General features: G+C 44.2%; 1 protein-coding gene across 1 annotated transcript in view; it reads right to left on the bottom strand.

Annotated features, from left to right (window-relative positions):
- LOC144158983 (substance-K receptor-like) overlaps nt 1–15,871 on the bottom strand; it is a 481,277-nt gene that overhangs the window by 72,322 nt on the left and 393,084 nt on the right. The window lies entirely within an intron of this gene.

Below are 15,871 nucleotides of genomic sequence, written 5' to 3'. Positions count from 1 at the left end.
GTGCAGTGAAGCCCCCTTATAACGAAATCGTTTGCCCTCTATTCGAAGTACGTAAGGATCTACACTGCAGCGCACTGATTGCAACCCATCACCGCGTTTAACGAAGTATTGCTTATAAAGAAGCCAGTTTCATGTCCCCACGACATCGTTATACCGCGGGTTCACTGTATCTTTGAATCGAGATTCCATTCACTTGTGGGTACAAGCCGGCATTCCTGTGCACACAAAGCGTTATCTACTGCTTCGCCTGGACAACTACGTTCATTCCTTTATACAACTGCTAAAATAGCTCCGCTGTGCTGCCTCAGTGGCTTTGTGGAAGAATTGGGGCTTTTATTTATTTATTTATTTATTTATTTATTTATTTATTTATTTATTTATTTATTTATTTATTTATTTATTTATTTATTTATTTATTTATTTCTAGGTACTGTTGGCCGATTAGGCCGTTACAGGGGTGGGGTAGAAAACTGACATAACAACCGTCATGGCAAGCGTAAAGAAGAAATGCATAGCCGATACAAAAAGAATACATCACTATACTACATAGTACAACTTACATGCTACATCACATACATCACAAAATACACTTCACAATACTACATCCTACAACGTACATGAGACAATTTACAGCAAATACATTCAAATTTACAATAGAACACAGGCACACACACGGAAAAAAAGCAATTACCGTTCACGAAGATTCAATTAGAAAATATTTTGTAACATTGTTTTCAAAATGTTCTGCAGTTTGAGAATCACAAATAACCTCCGGTAACACATTACAGTCTTTTCTTGTTCTAGGGAAAAAAGAGTATGCATATGTGTTCACACGACATTGAGGAACTAGATATTTTCTGGGGTGGTCACTTCGTAGGCTCCGCACTTGACGGGGAATTAGGTACTGCTCTGCATCAAAGTTAAATGTATTTTGGGAGAGCAAAAACAAGAATTTAAGTCTGGCTATGCGACGGCGGTCTAGGAGGGGTTGTAAATTTAGTTCGTGCAGCATCTGTGTTACACATTATTACGAGAATATTTTGAAAGAATAAATCTAGCCGCCCTTCTTTGCCCCTGCTCGATGTTCTTACATAATCATTTTTGATGAGGGTCCCATATGATGCTTGCGTATTCCAGTGTAGGCCTTACTATTGTTAAGTACGCTGTTAACTTTACGGGGGCTGGAGCGAGTTTTAATTTGCGACGTAAAAACCATAACTTCTTTTCAGCAGTAAAGCAGATATTAGTGATATGTTGGGTCCAGTTCAGGTCTTCAGATATTGTTACTCCTAAATATTTACATTTGTTAACAGTAGCTAACGCAGTGGAACCTAGTTGATACTCGAAATTTTTGACGTGCTTTACTTTGTTTGTAACTCGCAAAACAACCGTTTTTTTTTCTTTATTTATTTGCATTTTCCAAGTTTCGAACCATTTTTCAATAGACGCCAATGCGTCGCTGAGCATTTTTTGATCATTATGGTTGCATATTTCTCGATAAAGTAAACAATCATCGGCGAACAGTCGAACAGTAATATTTTGATTAATGTCAGAACAAATATCGTTGATGTAAACGAGAAATAGCATCGGTCCGAGGACAGACCCTTGAGGGACTCCAGTTACGAGTAAACGATCGGACTTGTAGACGTTTATGTCCACATACTGCGTCCTACATGTCAGACTTGACTTGACCCATTCTACTGCATTGTTATTTATACCAATCTGCTTCAATTTCTTAATTAATTCGTTATGAGCAACCCTATCGAAGGCTTTTGCGAAATTAAGGCATATTGCATCAACCTGTTTTTCGTTATCTATTGCTTTTGAAAAGTCTTGAATGGTCTCATTTTGTCGGAAGCCGTGTTGGTTATGATGTAGTAAGTTTGTATTTTCTAGGTACTGATATATTGTTTTGGATATAACATGTTCGAGGAGTTTGCAGCAGACGCAGGTTAAGGAGATTGGCCGGTAATTTTCGATATTCTGCTTGTCTTCGGTTTTGTGCACTGGGACCACTTTTGCTACAAGCCAGTCGTCTGGGACCCGTTTTTGTTGCAAGGAGGCATTAAAGATTATTTCCAAGTATCGGGCAACCCATTCAGCGTATCTACGCAAGAAAGCATTTGGAATTCCATCCGGAGCCACAGATTTATGTTCTTTAATGTTTAGCAGGAGCGATAGTATTCCTTCATAGCTAATTCGTACTTCTGGCATGTCAGACGTATGGGAGAATGATGTTGCAGTAGTGGAAGCACTACATTTGGAATCATTTGAAAAGACAGACTGGAAGAACTTATTATGGTGAGACGCAATTTTCGAATAGTCGGTAATGATTTCGTCGTCCACAACAATGCTGTATTTGCTTTGAGGGGTTTGTGACAAGTGATGCCAAAACTTTTGCTGGGAAGACACCATGAGATTGTTAGTGTTTCCTCGTAATATTTATGTTCTTCTTGCGTAAGCCTTGTAAGTAACTGTCAAGATAAGTTAGATATCTTTTCACGATTTTTGACTTTCTTCTGCCTTCCTATTTTTCGCTTCAGACGAACAATCTCTCGCGTTATCCAGGGATTACGCCTATTTTTTCTCTTTTTTCTAATTGTACGAATGAATTTACACAGTGCAAGATAATGGTTTTGAATCTTGTCCACAAAGAATTGACATCATCGTCAGGACTCAGACTGTCTAGATGAAATGACAAGTAGTCAATGATGCTCGTGTCGTCAGCTTTGGCAAAATTGGGGACATGCGCAATGCATTTTTTAACATTTGATACAGGAACGTCGGTTTTAATTTGTACAAATACGAGTTGATGGTCCGATATGCCATCTCCTAATGCTACCTGATAATCTTCAAACCATCCATCAAGAAATACTAGGTCCAATATAGACTGCGCTGTTCCCGTTTTTCAAATGCTTTCGTGTACCAACTGTGTTAAATCGTTAGCGAAAGCAATGTCAAGCAGCACTTCGCAGTCAGCTCGTTCCCGTGACTCTATGGTAAGTGAATTCCAATCAACCCAGGCAAGTTAAAATCACCGGCAATTATTAACCGCCGGTTTCGCATCTTCTGTTGTTCTATATAATGTTGAATCGCCTCTAAGTATTCGATAGATGCGTTAGGGGATCTATAGATATTACGACAAAATTGCTTCCTAATTTTACTTGGAACCAAGCGCTCTCGTGATTAGGGATGCCGTTCATGTTTACGAATTCAATATTTTCCTTTGTTATGATTGCAACTCCTCCTCCTCTAGTTTCTCTATCATTACGTATTATCTTAAAAGCGGGAGGCAATAACTCGGAATCTTGTATTTCTGGTCGCAGTCACGTTTCGGTAACAATAACCACGTGAGGGTCATAACTGGCTAGCACATGTTCTATATCACCGACTTTATTCGCGAGACTTCGAGCACTAAGGTTTATAAGTCGAAAGTTTGTTTCCTGGATGGCGGTATTTCACTGGCCACTATCCCTTGGTGTAGTCTTTGGTGGGGCATCTTTGGTTTTCGGCAGTTGCCGTAGCCTGACACGGCTATTTTTAGAGTAATCCCACACGTAGACGTTGTTATCTACACTAAGCCTGTCTCGGTTCAACCGCACGCGTGAGACTTCTTCTTTTTCTTTCAACGCAGACTTCCAGAGCAGCTTGCGTTTATTCAGTGTCTCTTTTGAATAGTCGTCGCCAACCGAAATACCACTTCCTTTTAATTTTCCGCAGCTATTGAAAACCTTTTCTTTTCCCTTATAATCATAAAGCTTCAGTATTACTGGCCGAGGCCTGAAGGGTTCTTCTGCGGATTTGTTGTGATGTGGCTTTCCGACTCTGTGCATCCGCTCTATCGTTTTTAAATGAACACCAAGATTTTTCTTTAATACTTCTACAACGACCTTTTTTTCAAGTTTTTCTGAAGTTTCATTTTCAGTCTCCAATATACCAAACACCATGAAATTGTTTCGCCGCATTCTGTCTAAAGCAACAAGTTTTTCCTCTTGCTTTTACAAAGCTGAATTCAACCTCTCGGTTGTGTCTTCTAGTTCAGCAAGACTTGCCGCTTGGTCCCTACAAAGCTGTACAATGTCTTCCAGGGCCTTAAGTCTGTCGCTAAGGCCGCTTAGGTTGGCCTGAATTGCCTTTCGGTCATCACACAACCTTTGTACAAGTACTTTTATATAGGGTCCAGGGTTCGTCTCAACGTCACCCGACCACAGCAAACACAGTGATGCAAAAGCAGAAAAGACGCCCCGGGTTTAAGCCCCGGGATCGCTATATTTGTCCAAGACCCATGATTTATTCATTGAAAAATGTTCGTTGAACTTAATTTTACACGTTCTTATGGTAAACAAGGGTTTCGGTTTAATGTCGTTTTTGTATGTCGGCTTAGGGGCGACCCACGGCATACCAAAACGTTTAATTAACGTTTTGAAAGAACCGTAGGTGCCGGGCTCCTATCTTGGAACAAAAAATCGTATCTTTGAGCACTGGAGGTTTATCCTTGAACAAAGAACACAGTTGTAGGCTCAGCCATGTACGAAACAGCGGGACTGACCCTGTAGAGGGGCTGGCACTTCCACATAACCTTTACAAGCAAATATCGGAAGATGTTGTCCAGATCTCGAACGATAACAGGATCCAGCATGGGTTTTTAGTCAGTATTCGTCGGTTGAATGCACACCTAACATTCATGGCGGATTACTGCAGTGGCCACGCGATGAACAAAGCGTCTGCGACGCAGTATGTCGTTCACGTGATCTAAGAACTCAGTGTATCATGTTTGGTAGAGCGTGACTGCGCAAAACAAGAAGTTTACTCAGACATACCCTGGTATTCTGAGTCCTTCCTTTACCCGACCCTCCAGTGGAGGGGATCCTTGAAATCGATTTGCCCATGCATTAGCATTGCGGAATCCTCTCCTCAGCCGAGTGGAGGAAGCAAATGGAGTGGAGCAGGGACTCAGATAACGGGCCATAGAGTCCAAGGAGGTCTCAAGTCAGTACTCTCCATTACGGCGGAAGTGCATAGCCCAACCTTTTTCTTCGGGAATTCTGAGTGAGTTTTCGTAATAATGACATTTGTATGATCTTGCAGGCCACGCATATCAAGTTCATCAATCAATACGTTGTATTTTTTGAGTCAGAATTTGATCGTGATAAAAACTTGCGGTGCGATAGTTAGCTGCTCACCATATACGAAACAATTAGTGCAGTGCATTAATCAATTTCGCCCGCCACATTAGAAATTTATCATGGAGTGTTATATTAGAGTAGCTGGACTAAGTTGAAGTGTAACATTTGGCGAAGTTCCAAAAAGTTAGGTTAGGTGCAGTTAGGATATGATAGACCATTAAAGTCTCGCAGGCACCAACTTCAACCCTTAAATATGTCGATACTCGAGAGTCCATACTACGCGCAAAGTACTGTCGCGTTTGCTGCCGACGTTAAAAACGCAGCATTTACATATCAACAAAGCAACCAGACGAATGTTGGGGGCCCGACCGTAGGAACTACTTTGTCCCCGCGCTATTTGAGCGTAGTGCTATTTCTTCGTTGAGGTGCTTTAGCACAGATTATTTGGTTATTTTGTTCCATGGTATACTACAGCCCCCCTCTCCGCGCAAGCTTTCTACGCTGTACAGACGTACGTCATTGCGAGAATGGCATGCTGGCGGAAACAAGTGCAAGAAGGCTCGGCAGAACGCTCGTCGGTCGCTGAACATGACCACGAACTTGCCTAAATTGATCGCTCTTATTACGCGCACAACTGTTTGTGCTACTAAGATGTCACAGGAGTGCAGAAATGTTTCGGTTATTCTATAGGAATAGTAAACCACTTGAGACAAATGTAGTCAAAGAGTGAATCGGTGGCACGGAATCCGATCCTCTTTTTTTCTTCTCTCATGCATAGCTGCATTAAAAATGTACGCCTTCCTATTCAAAATGCCCAGAAGAAGCCGGTGGATGTGTGCATCGTTAGGAACCGCTCAAACAGCGGGTACATCTAGTTTTTGTCCGAGACATACTTCGATGTCCAGCGCACCCGCGGTCGATTTGCTGCAGATGCGAGAGTCAGGAAAAATACTTCCCTTTCTTCCGTTCCCTTCGCATATACTTGTTTATTTATATATGTGTATATCCCCGTCCACGCATTAGCCATAACGCAAAACGGGGCTCCTCTCACTATTCTGGGGAATATGAAGAGAATTGAAGAAATTGGAGAAGATAATGGAAGGGGAAGGATATGAAGGAAGAAAACAGGGGTGGGGGAAGCAAAGAAATTTGTATTATTTTCTACACCCAGCCTGCTCTCCGGGTTGTTGGAAATCTAGGCTGTCGCTTATGCGTTTGACTATTCCCTTGGCGAACAGCTTGTATACAACTAAGAGTAGGCTGATGGGTCTGTAATTATTAAGATCTTTGTTGTCTCCCTTCTTATGAATCAGAATTATGTTGGCGTTTTATCAGGCTATGGACACCTACGAAGTCCTTATGCATTTGGAAAACAGGACTTTTGTAGTACAATGCCTCCTCCCTCCTTTGAAAGATCTACGTTTATGCCACCGTTATCTGCAGCTTTTCGTTTTTTTTTTATACTCTTGAGGGTCTTTTCTACTTCCTTTTTATTACTAGTAAGACATCGAAAGCTAAGCTTCTACTCTCAGTAGTTTCCCCCGTTCTAATATGGCTGTAGTATAGTCTGGCGTAGAATTGTTCCGCTACTTTTTTTACCTCGTTCATGTTGTGCGTCATGTTGTCCTGTTCGTCTTTGAGGGCGCACAATCTGTCTTTGCCAATAGCTAGCTTCTTTTTTGCTGTTAAACTTCTTCCTCTCTCCAGAGTTTCCTTGATCACTGCCATGTTTCTTGATCACTGCCAATGACAGCCCCGCCAATTCGTTTTGATCCACCGCTCTCGGCCGTTTCGTGTTCTTACGTTTCGCAATAAGTTACTTCGTTTGCTGAGCTAGTTTGGCAGTTTGCGTCCGACATGCTGCTCCTCCCACAGCTTCTGCTGACTGTGACGGCCATTGTTAGGTTGCCGCTTAGCATGTCTATACTGTCCTCGTTATCCTCGGTTAAAAGCCCGAATTTGTTCTGGAGGGGTATTTTAAGCTCCTGCGTCTGGACTCTGACTGACTCGATGCGTTTTTTTTACTTTTTCCGAGTTTCGCCCTTCCCTTTTGAGATACAACCTTACCTTGCACCTAAGAACCCTATGGTCCCTGCTCCGAATCTTGCCTAGCACCTCCATGTGCACGTCCTGGGTAGTCATATAAAACAAAGTCAATTTCGTTTTTCTTATACCGTTTGCCCTTTTCCATACCCATTTCCTATCCCTTAGTTTGCAGAAGAATGTGCACATTAGCCTCAGGTTATTTTTCCACCGGTGTATCTCCTCAACTGTTGTGACTGCCTATTCCGAAGTTTCCCCGCTGAGCTTTCTCCTATTTGCTTCTCATCTACGTTTGCGTTAAAATATACCATCACAATCGCGAACACTGTTTTTCCCTTCTTCATTTCCGACTCGATGTCCCCGTATTGACTATTTAGGGTCTGATCATTGTAGGTACCTGTACGTGTCTCTAGCACACGTTTCTAGTCGAAGGCAGCAACGCATTCACAATGTCCATCTTTAGTCGGCTAGATTCACCGAGCTGTGGTGTTTTTTGGGGCGCATTCTCGTGCACCTCGCACTCCGGAGGCACACGCAAACCCAAATTTACACTTTTTTTAAACTGAATTACCCATAAAATTATTTACAGGAGCTGCTGTGAGAAACTTGGCGTCCGTCTGAAAATTCTTTGACCTGTTCTTCAATCTTTGAACCGTCCGTCACTTTGCATGTCGTCTGTTTGCCAAGTGCGCCGGATTTTCTACCTACCGTGTAAACAAACGCTTTCCCATCAGTAAGCACCATGGCGCGAACTTCTGCCGTTATGTACTGACACCAACCTGTATAGCTTCAATTTTACACGTATTTGCAGATTCTTCAGATAGATTTCCGATGTCACTATAGGGTGGCCTAAATTTTAAATTTTCAAGCACTAGTCCAAACGTGGGTGATTGATGTGGTGTTCCTATATAGTGTTCTATTCAAGGTGCCACAGCGCTCAATGATATTAATGAACACAGTCGCCTCACGCGCCATGTTTTCTAAACAGCGCTTTTTTCATAACCTATGGTAGTGTTCTAGAGGCGCACGAATAGTACTCGTGCGTGTATACTTTTGGCCAGAAACCTTATTACCCTCTCCTGTTCTGTGACAGCCTTCCCCATCTAGAGTGTTTGTTGCTAATGAATTTCATCTAATGTCACCCGAAACGCTTTCCATAAGTGTGAGTGCAGTTATTTTTAATATAAATGCCTGGCGTATCAGGACTCCGTCAGGCTAAGTAGTTTGAATGTACTGCTCAAGGATGGAATATGGCTCTTACTACTTTCAATTGCTTTTATTTAATGAGCTCCGTGATCGACAATGTTCTCGCGCTAAGGATGCGGCGGGCCAGCCTTAATTAAAGTAAGCCGACACACGAGGCACCGAGGGAGAGTATTGTAAATATTGACCAGGGAAGACAAGGGCTCTGAAGCAGCGGCTACAATTTTCCCCGCAACGACGACACGATCGAGGCACGCTTTGCGTAGCTAATGAGGGCCCCATTAACCCGAATGTACGAGAGGGACAGACGGCGCATTGCGCAAGGTTTTCCTAATTGTGGGGACAGGAAGAGGCAAAAGTGTGTTGATATTTGATTCGGGAATAAATTGTAGTACGGACACATCTAGTCTTGTTGCCGTCTGATTTCAAGCACGAGTAAAGGGAAAGGCTAAAAATTAAATAAAAATAAAACTGATCCTTCGGAGAGTTGGTAAGCCGATGCGAAAAGTATAGGAATTCCAACGGGGAGCTACTGGCCACGAGGGGTAATGTGTCTCATTTGATAAAATGAGACTGCATGATGTTGTACGTGTTTATATCCTCGCAGCCTCCAGTAACACCTAGGCATCCTTGGAACTAGCGACGCACGCACACGAACACAGCCAAACGGGCAACCTCGCCGGAACTTTACGCACAAAATCCGTGAAGGCTGGGAGCTTGGAACGCAGTTACTGTTCGCTTTGCCGTGTTTCTTATGAAGAGGGCTATAAGTGGCGCCGCTCAAGGAAGAGAACTACGTGATAGCCTCCTTTTTTTTGTTAATAAAGAAGTTTATTCTCTCTCTCTCCATTTACTTTTATCTTTTTCTTTTTTTCGATTGTTAACATCCAATCGGGAAGGCTCCGATGGACCCACGCCGCTGAAACTGCCAAGCAGCACTCATCAGCTGCGGCTGCGGCACCGTACCAGGTGACCACATCAGCATCGTCTGCGGGACAGCTCTTGATGTAGCGACAGTGACGCGTTTTCTTTTTACAGCGAATTCACAGCATATATAGAAAAATATTCATACAACAATAAAAAATATCCCGGGGCCTTCATGTTTTTATATGACGGGTTATATTGCCCCTGCAAAAATGTATTTCTAGCAATGCATCGGTGCTTGTTGGTGAAGCCGACTTTATAAGCATCGATGTAAGCTTAATGTTTTTGTGAGGTGACTTTCCCACATTGTGCGTCGCACAGTAAAGCGTCACCATCTACGGGGAAGTAGGGTTACAACCCCTCTTTATACTAATCCCCACCGCTTTACCACCTTACCACCACCGCCACCTCTTTCCCGAGTCATGTATACTACTTGCCACGCGCGGCGCCTCTCCCCCCTGGCATTGCGCCGTGCCGCACGCTCTTTGGCGGCAACCTGTTCGGCTCACTAGAGCTTGCACCTTGATTGGCGTAGCCGCGCTATAATAAAACGTCATTGTCTTTATAGACCAATAGTGTGTGTCCTTAGTCTGTGACGTAGAGATCGCTTCACTGTCCTTATAATTCAACATAGCCAATCCCCCATTTGGCTAAACCCCAGCATTGCAAATCCCGCCAGAGCACCAGCTTTGGTGGACTTCCCCCTTCACATGGTGGAAGGACTCTGCTTATTTTTAGTGCGCAGAACTTAAGTGTCCGCTGCTGTGGTATCGCGGCGTCACCGGCTTAGTAACCGAGCGAACGAAGGAACACCGAAGACAGCAGGAAAACGGAGGAGGAAAGTGTGGCGAAAGTGTGAGGGAGGACGGTATGCCGAGGCGCCGCGAGACGCTCTCCGGCGGCGACGCGCTACGAGATAACCGATAGAACGAAGACACCGCCGAATATGATCCCACAGGAAAACGGAGGATGAAACAATGGCGACCTGTAAGGGGGAGGCCATTATGCTGAGGCCGCGCGGAAAACACGTTGCGTGATGCACGTACATCGGTCCTTCCGCGTCCTCCTCGTTGCGTGGCTCATCTGAACCGCGGGAGGTTCAAATTAGATTTATAACAACATGCTCTGCGGCGGCTACGCGCTACGAGATAACGGGAATCGAACGCACGACCGCCCTCCGCATAACGACCTCCGCATAACCACAAATCGTGGGTTGGATTCCCGCTTCCGTGCAAGGCGGGTTTTTTCTCAACTTTGATTTTTGCCTCCCTGTATCACAGAAAATTACAATTACCGCATTTGGCGCTACAAAACACCTTCAAGTAGACGAATAGCACTGGCAATAGGGACTGCATCTTTGATGTGTGTTCTTACCGAATCCCTCGTCCTATTTCTGTTTTGCAAAAATGCATTAAGAGGGTTCCGGCTACAACAGTCCGGAAATGCCATTGGCTTACCCCGACTTGGGACTACGTTTCACGTGGCAGCCGCTCGGAACACGAAATACGCTCCGCGTCTACCGCGGTGGTCGAGGGGCGGTGCTAGTTGACCGGTATCTGAACCACTCTATAATGCAAACCCCCTTTGAAGTCGAGAGGGAATCTGTCGCCGTAATAGGGAGTTGGTATAAACGGGAACAAGTTTTAAGAACGGCAATAGCTCATGTACGGTATCACTCCACCTAAGCGACAGCCCCGGATGTCAACGGGCGCGCACGTTTTACAAGGAGGTTTCTATGAATGCGTGATATCACCTGCCTTTCCCCACGGAGTTCGGTTTTGCATCACTTGAGTAATTTATAAGCATATTAAGTCCAAAAAGTCACGGCAATGGCTCGTGCCATGTTCAAAATATTCCCAGTAACGCACTACTTGCGCCTCGCGGAGTAACATCCGGATGCGGTGATGAGGCACAGCAGCAACTTGCCTCCCTGCAGAAATATGCAGGGAGGCAGAAAGCCAGATAAATGGGTGGAAATTCAAAAGCAACTTGAACGGGAAGGAATAGATGTGTACGCATTAGCTGAGACTCACCTCCGGGACCTGAAAGCCCCACCTATCATAGACAATTATGTCTGGGAAGGTTGCAACAGGACCACAGGAATGAAGAAAGGGGGAGGTGTTGGCATGTTCATTAAACAAGGGACCGACTGGCAGAGAGTGCATGAAAGCTGTAAAGAGCATCTATGGGTTAGAGGCACCATAGAGGGGGAAAATACATGGCTAGGAGTAGTGTATCTGTGGACCGGATGTAGTGCTAGGGAGGAAAATGAGGAAATGGTAAACTGTTTGAGAAGAGATATAAACGAGTTCAAAGATTCGGGTGAAATAATCATAGTTGGAGATATGAATGCCCATATAGAAGGTTTGGATGGATACACAGACCACAACGGTTCTCTAGTGAAAGATCTATGTCAGGAACACCGGCCTGTAATAGTAAACACGGAAAGCAAGTGTGACGGACAAATAACGTGGAAAAGCGGTAACAGACAGTCGAGCATAGACTACAGTTTAGTGTCCGAGACAGTATACGGAAGGCTGCGGGAAATGAGGATAGATGAAAATGGAACAGACAGCTTAGGAAGCAACCACAAGCGGTTTAGCTTGCACTTTGGAGGCGCAACCCGGACAAATGTAGAAATAGGTACAATAGGAGGAACTAATTTGAATAATGAGCAGTTAAAGATCATCGCTGATAGATTGGAACATGAAATCAATAAATACCCAGGCAAAAATTGGGATTACGACGAAATTATTGCGTTCATAAAGGGTAAGATGAATGAAGCAAAGCAACGAAACTGATGGCAAGGGAAGAGAAAGCCGAGAAGGTGGTGGAATAAGGAAATAAAAGAGGCTATTGACCAGCGAAGAAAGGCATCGAGAGAACATAGAGAAGCAAAAAGAACTGGTATGGAACCGGAGGTAGTGAAGGAGAAATGGGATATCTACCGTGGGAAAAAAACTAGAAGTGCAGAAAATGGTGCAAGCAAAGATCAAGCAGAAAAGCGAACAATGGATGGCAGAAATACGGAAGAAGGACAAAAGCGCATCCAAGAAGTTTTGGAGCCATGTAAAATCACTAAGCTCAAAAAACGATAACCATCAAAAATTCCTGATTGATGAAAAGGGGGAACATTTAGAAGGAGAGCACGCGTTGGCGCATATTCATCGAGTGATTAGTGAGAAATTTAGGACAATAGTGGTAGGGAAACCAGCACCGATAACATCAGTGCCACAGAAGACTGCGGAAAGGGAAATAAGTTTGAGCAACCTTGATTGGAAAAAAGCAGAGCAAAAGGTTTCCCCCCAGACAGCAGTGGGCCCGGACGGAATACCAATGCAACTGATAAACCTGCTTGGACCTAAAAGTAAGGAATCGTTTATGAGGGCAATAGATAAGGTGATAGAAACCAAACAAATACCGGAGGACTGGTTAGAAAGTAGGATGAATTTAATATAGAGAGGCAGAGGAGACAAAGCCAGTATTGATTCATACAGACCACTCACAGTAACGTCAGTGGTGTATAGATTCGTAATGCAGGCGATAAAATCAGAAATTCAAGCATGGATGGAAGAAAATGAAATACTTGGGGAACTGCAGAATGGATTTAGACAAGACAGGCGACTGGATGACAATTTGTTCGTGATAACGCAATGCATTGAAATTGCGAAAGCACAGAATAGACAACTATGGATTACGTTCTTGGACATTAAAGGGGCATATGACAACGTAAACAGAGAATGGCTGTGGAGAACGCTGAAACTCCAGGGATTAGATGACGAGTTAGTACAGTTCCTTATAGCGATCTATAAAGACAATAGAGTGCACCTTACTTGGGAAGGACAGAAATGCGCCCAGCAGGTCAACATCCATCGGGGACTGAAACAGGGATGCCCTTTGAGCCCAATATTGTTTATGCGTTACATGGCAGGGTTAGAAAAGAAACTGGAAGAAAGTCAAGTAGGGTTTAGCCTAACCCATACGCTGCAAGGCGAAGTGGTACAACAGCATATTACGGGAATGTTATACACAGACGACATTGTTCTTTTATCTGATAACCAAACCGATATGCAGCGGCTAATAAATATTAGCGGCCAGGAAGCCACCGACCTCGGGTTAGATTTCAGTGCAGAAAAATCAGGAATAATGGTTTTACATGACGCTACCACTGATGTAGTGTCTATCCAGCAAGGCGAATTACCTAGAGTGAAGCAATATAAAGATTTGGGAGTGAGGATAAACGAAGGGGATAACTACTTAAGAACTCACGAGGAGCAACTTAAGGGTAAGGGAAAGCGAAACGCAGCTATAATGAAGCATAGAGCTCTGTGGGTGTATAACAAATATGAAGTAGTGAGAGGAATATAGAAAGGAGTAATGGCTCCGGGTTTCACATTTCTGAATGCCGTACTCAGCCGAAAATCATACGTTATATCAGGCCTTGAAGTGAACCAGAGAACGGTAGGCCGTTTGGCCTTAGGCGCGCATGGAAAAACAACTAACGAAGCAGTGCAGGGAGATAAGTTTGAGAAGCGCTGAGTACAATATGTTTTGAGAGGAGGTTGAGGGCAATGGACCAACGAAGGTGGGCAACTAAGGTTTTTAGGTACCTATACCTGAAAAGCCTGGACACGCAGTGGTTAAGAAAGACTAGAAGGCTAACGATGAAATATGAAAAGAACAGTGGAGAATCCAAAACAGCCAAGGTAACCAAAAAAGAGGCAAGGCAGATTGAAACCAATAAATGGAGGGAAAAAATGGAAGCTAAAACGTCGTTAGAGATGTACAGGGCTGAGAAATTGAACATCAGAAAGGAAAATTTCTACCATAATTCCCAGGGCAGTGCTTTGCTTTTTGAGGCTAGAGCAGGTTGTCTGCGAACTAAGAGTTTTGTGGGGAAGTATTTACAAAATGATGGGGTATGCGTGGTCTGCGGAAAAGAAACAGAAACTATGCGGCACATAGTGTTACAATGTGAGGGTATCCATCCAAATCTACATGAAGGGAATATTGGGCTTCCAGAAGCCCTAGGATTTAAGGGTATCACAGAGGAAGTTAACTTCGAGGCTGTCGAGGGGACGAAAAGAAGATTAGATATGATGGTGGACGAAAAGCAGAGAGGGGAATATTGCCTAGGACAGTTACCACCTGTAACAGGGAAAAAAAAGTATTTCGGGCCTAATAAGCTTTAGTGCCTGCCCTAAGCAGCGCTAGTATTAAACCAAAAGTGTAAAACATGATTATATTAGTCCTTTTTGGTAAGATAACATGTCATCACCCCTGCTTCAAAAGGGAGACCAATAGCAATCATCAATCATCATCATCATCATGTCGCCGTTCTCAAGTTGTACCCGGGTATAGCGCACAGCACGCGTTATGCGGAGGTCGTGGGTTCGATTCCCGCTTTCTATCAGAGCGGTGTATTGATTTCTTCATCCCAGTATCCTCCAAAAATACAGTTACCGCATTCGGTGCTACAAAGCCCCTTAAAGCAGCCGAATAGCACTGGCAATAGGGACTGCATCTTTGATGTGTTGTGTTCTTAAGAAATCCTTCGTCCTATGTATTTCTCTCTCTCTCTCTCTCTCTCTCTCTCTCTCTCTCCAGAAATATATATTTATATATATATATATATATATATATATATATATATATATATATATATATATATATATATATATATATATATATATATATATATATATATATATATATATATAAGGGTTGGCAGTCAACAAAACCTCGGAAAGCAAAGGGGAGGATGTGATAGGTCATTGAAACAGATAAAGAATTTGGAAAGAAAGAAAGTGGAGAAAAAATGCCCGCCAGGTGGGATCCGAACCCACGACCTCCAGAATACCGGTCTGGTGCGAAAACCACTACGCTACCGGCGTGGCGATTTTCCCCTCCACTTTTTGGGGTATTTATGTCAATGTAATTTTTAAATGCGAATGCATTTCTTAGTCGAGCCATGTCAGGAGCCGTGCGGCGTCGACGCGCCCGCAGGTGTTATCTCTCCGCTCTCACCCCCTCTCCCATAGCAACAGCTGCGAGCGCGCGCGCTCCTCCTCTCCCCTATCAACTGGAGCAGGTGGTGCGGGCGGATCAGCGGCGAGTGAGTGGAGGGGAGGAGCGCGCTCGGGCGTGTGAGGGCGCTCGCATCGCGGGAGCTCGCCGGAGCTCCCGCGTGTGTGGGAGAGTGTAGGCGAGGGTAGGCGCGGTGCTTCGGTGCTTCTGCTCTCGACGCTCGCCCCACTCTCCCGTTCGCTCGGTCGCAAGTATATATAAATGGAATGTCTGCCGGCAACGGTACCTCGAGCAAGAAGTGTAATACAATCCAGTTCGAGCATTACACAATTCCGCGCACTCTCGCGCAAAAGAAATGCATTCGCATTTCCTCACGATTCCCTTCGGGGAGGTGGGGTGAATTTTTTCCTGTGCTTGAGGGTGGTAGCCAGCGCCACTCCTACTTCTCGGGGTGAAGGGGACCTTCTTTTTAACCCTCGGGCCGTGACTCGAGTGTCTACGACATGTCGAGAGTGGTCGACCAGCGTTGGACCCTCTTAAGCTTCCTA

Source organism: Haemaphysalis longicornis, unplaced genomic scaffold (genome assembly GCF_048455015.1).
Source record: "Haemaphysalis longicornis isolate Haplotype H1 unplaced genomic scaffold, Haemaphysalis longicornis Haplotype H1 scaffold_1, whole genome shotgun sequence".
NCBI lineage: Eukaryota > Metazoa > Arthropoda > Arachnida > Ixodida > Ixodidae > Haemaphysalis > Haemaphysalis longicornis.
This window is presented reverse-complemented; position numbering and strand designations above follow the sequence as displayed.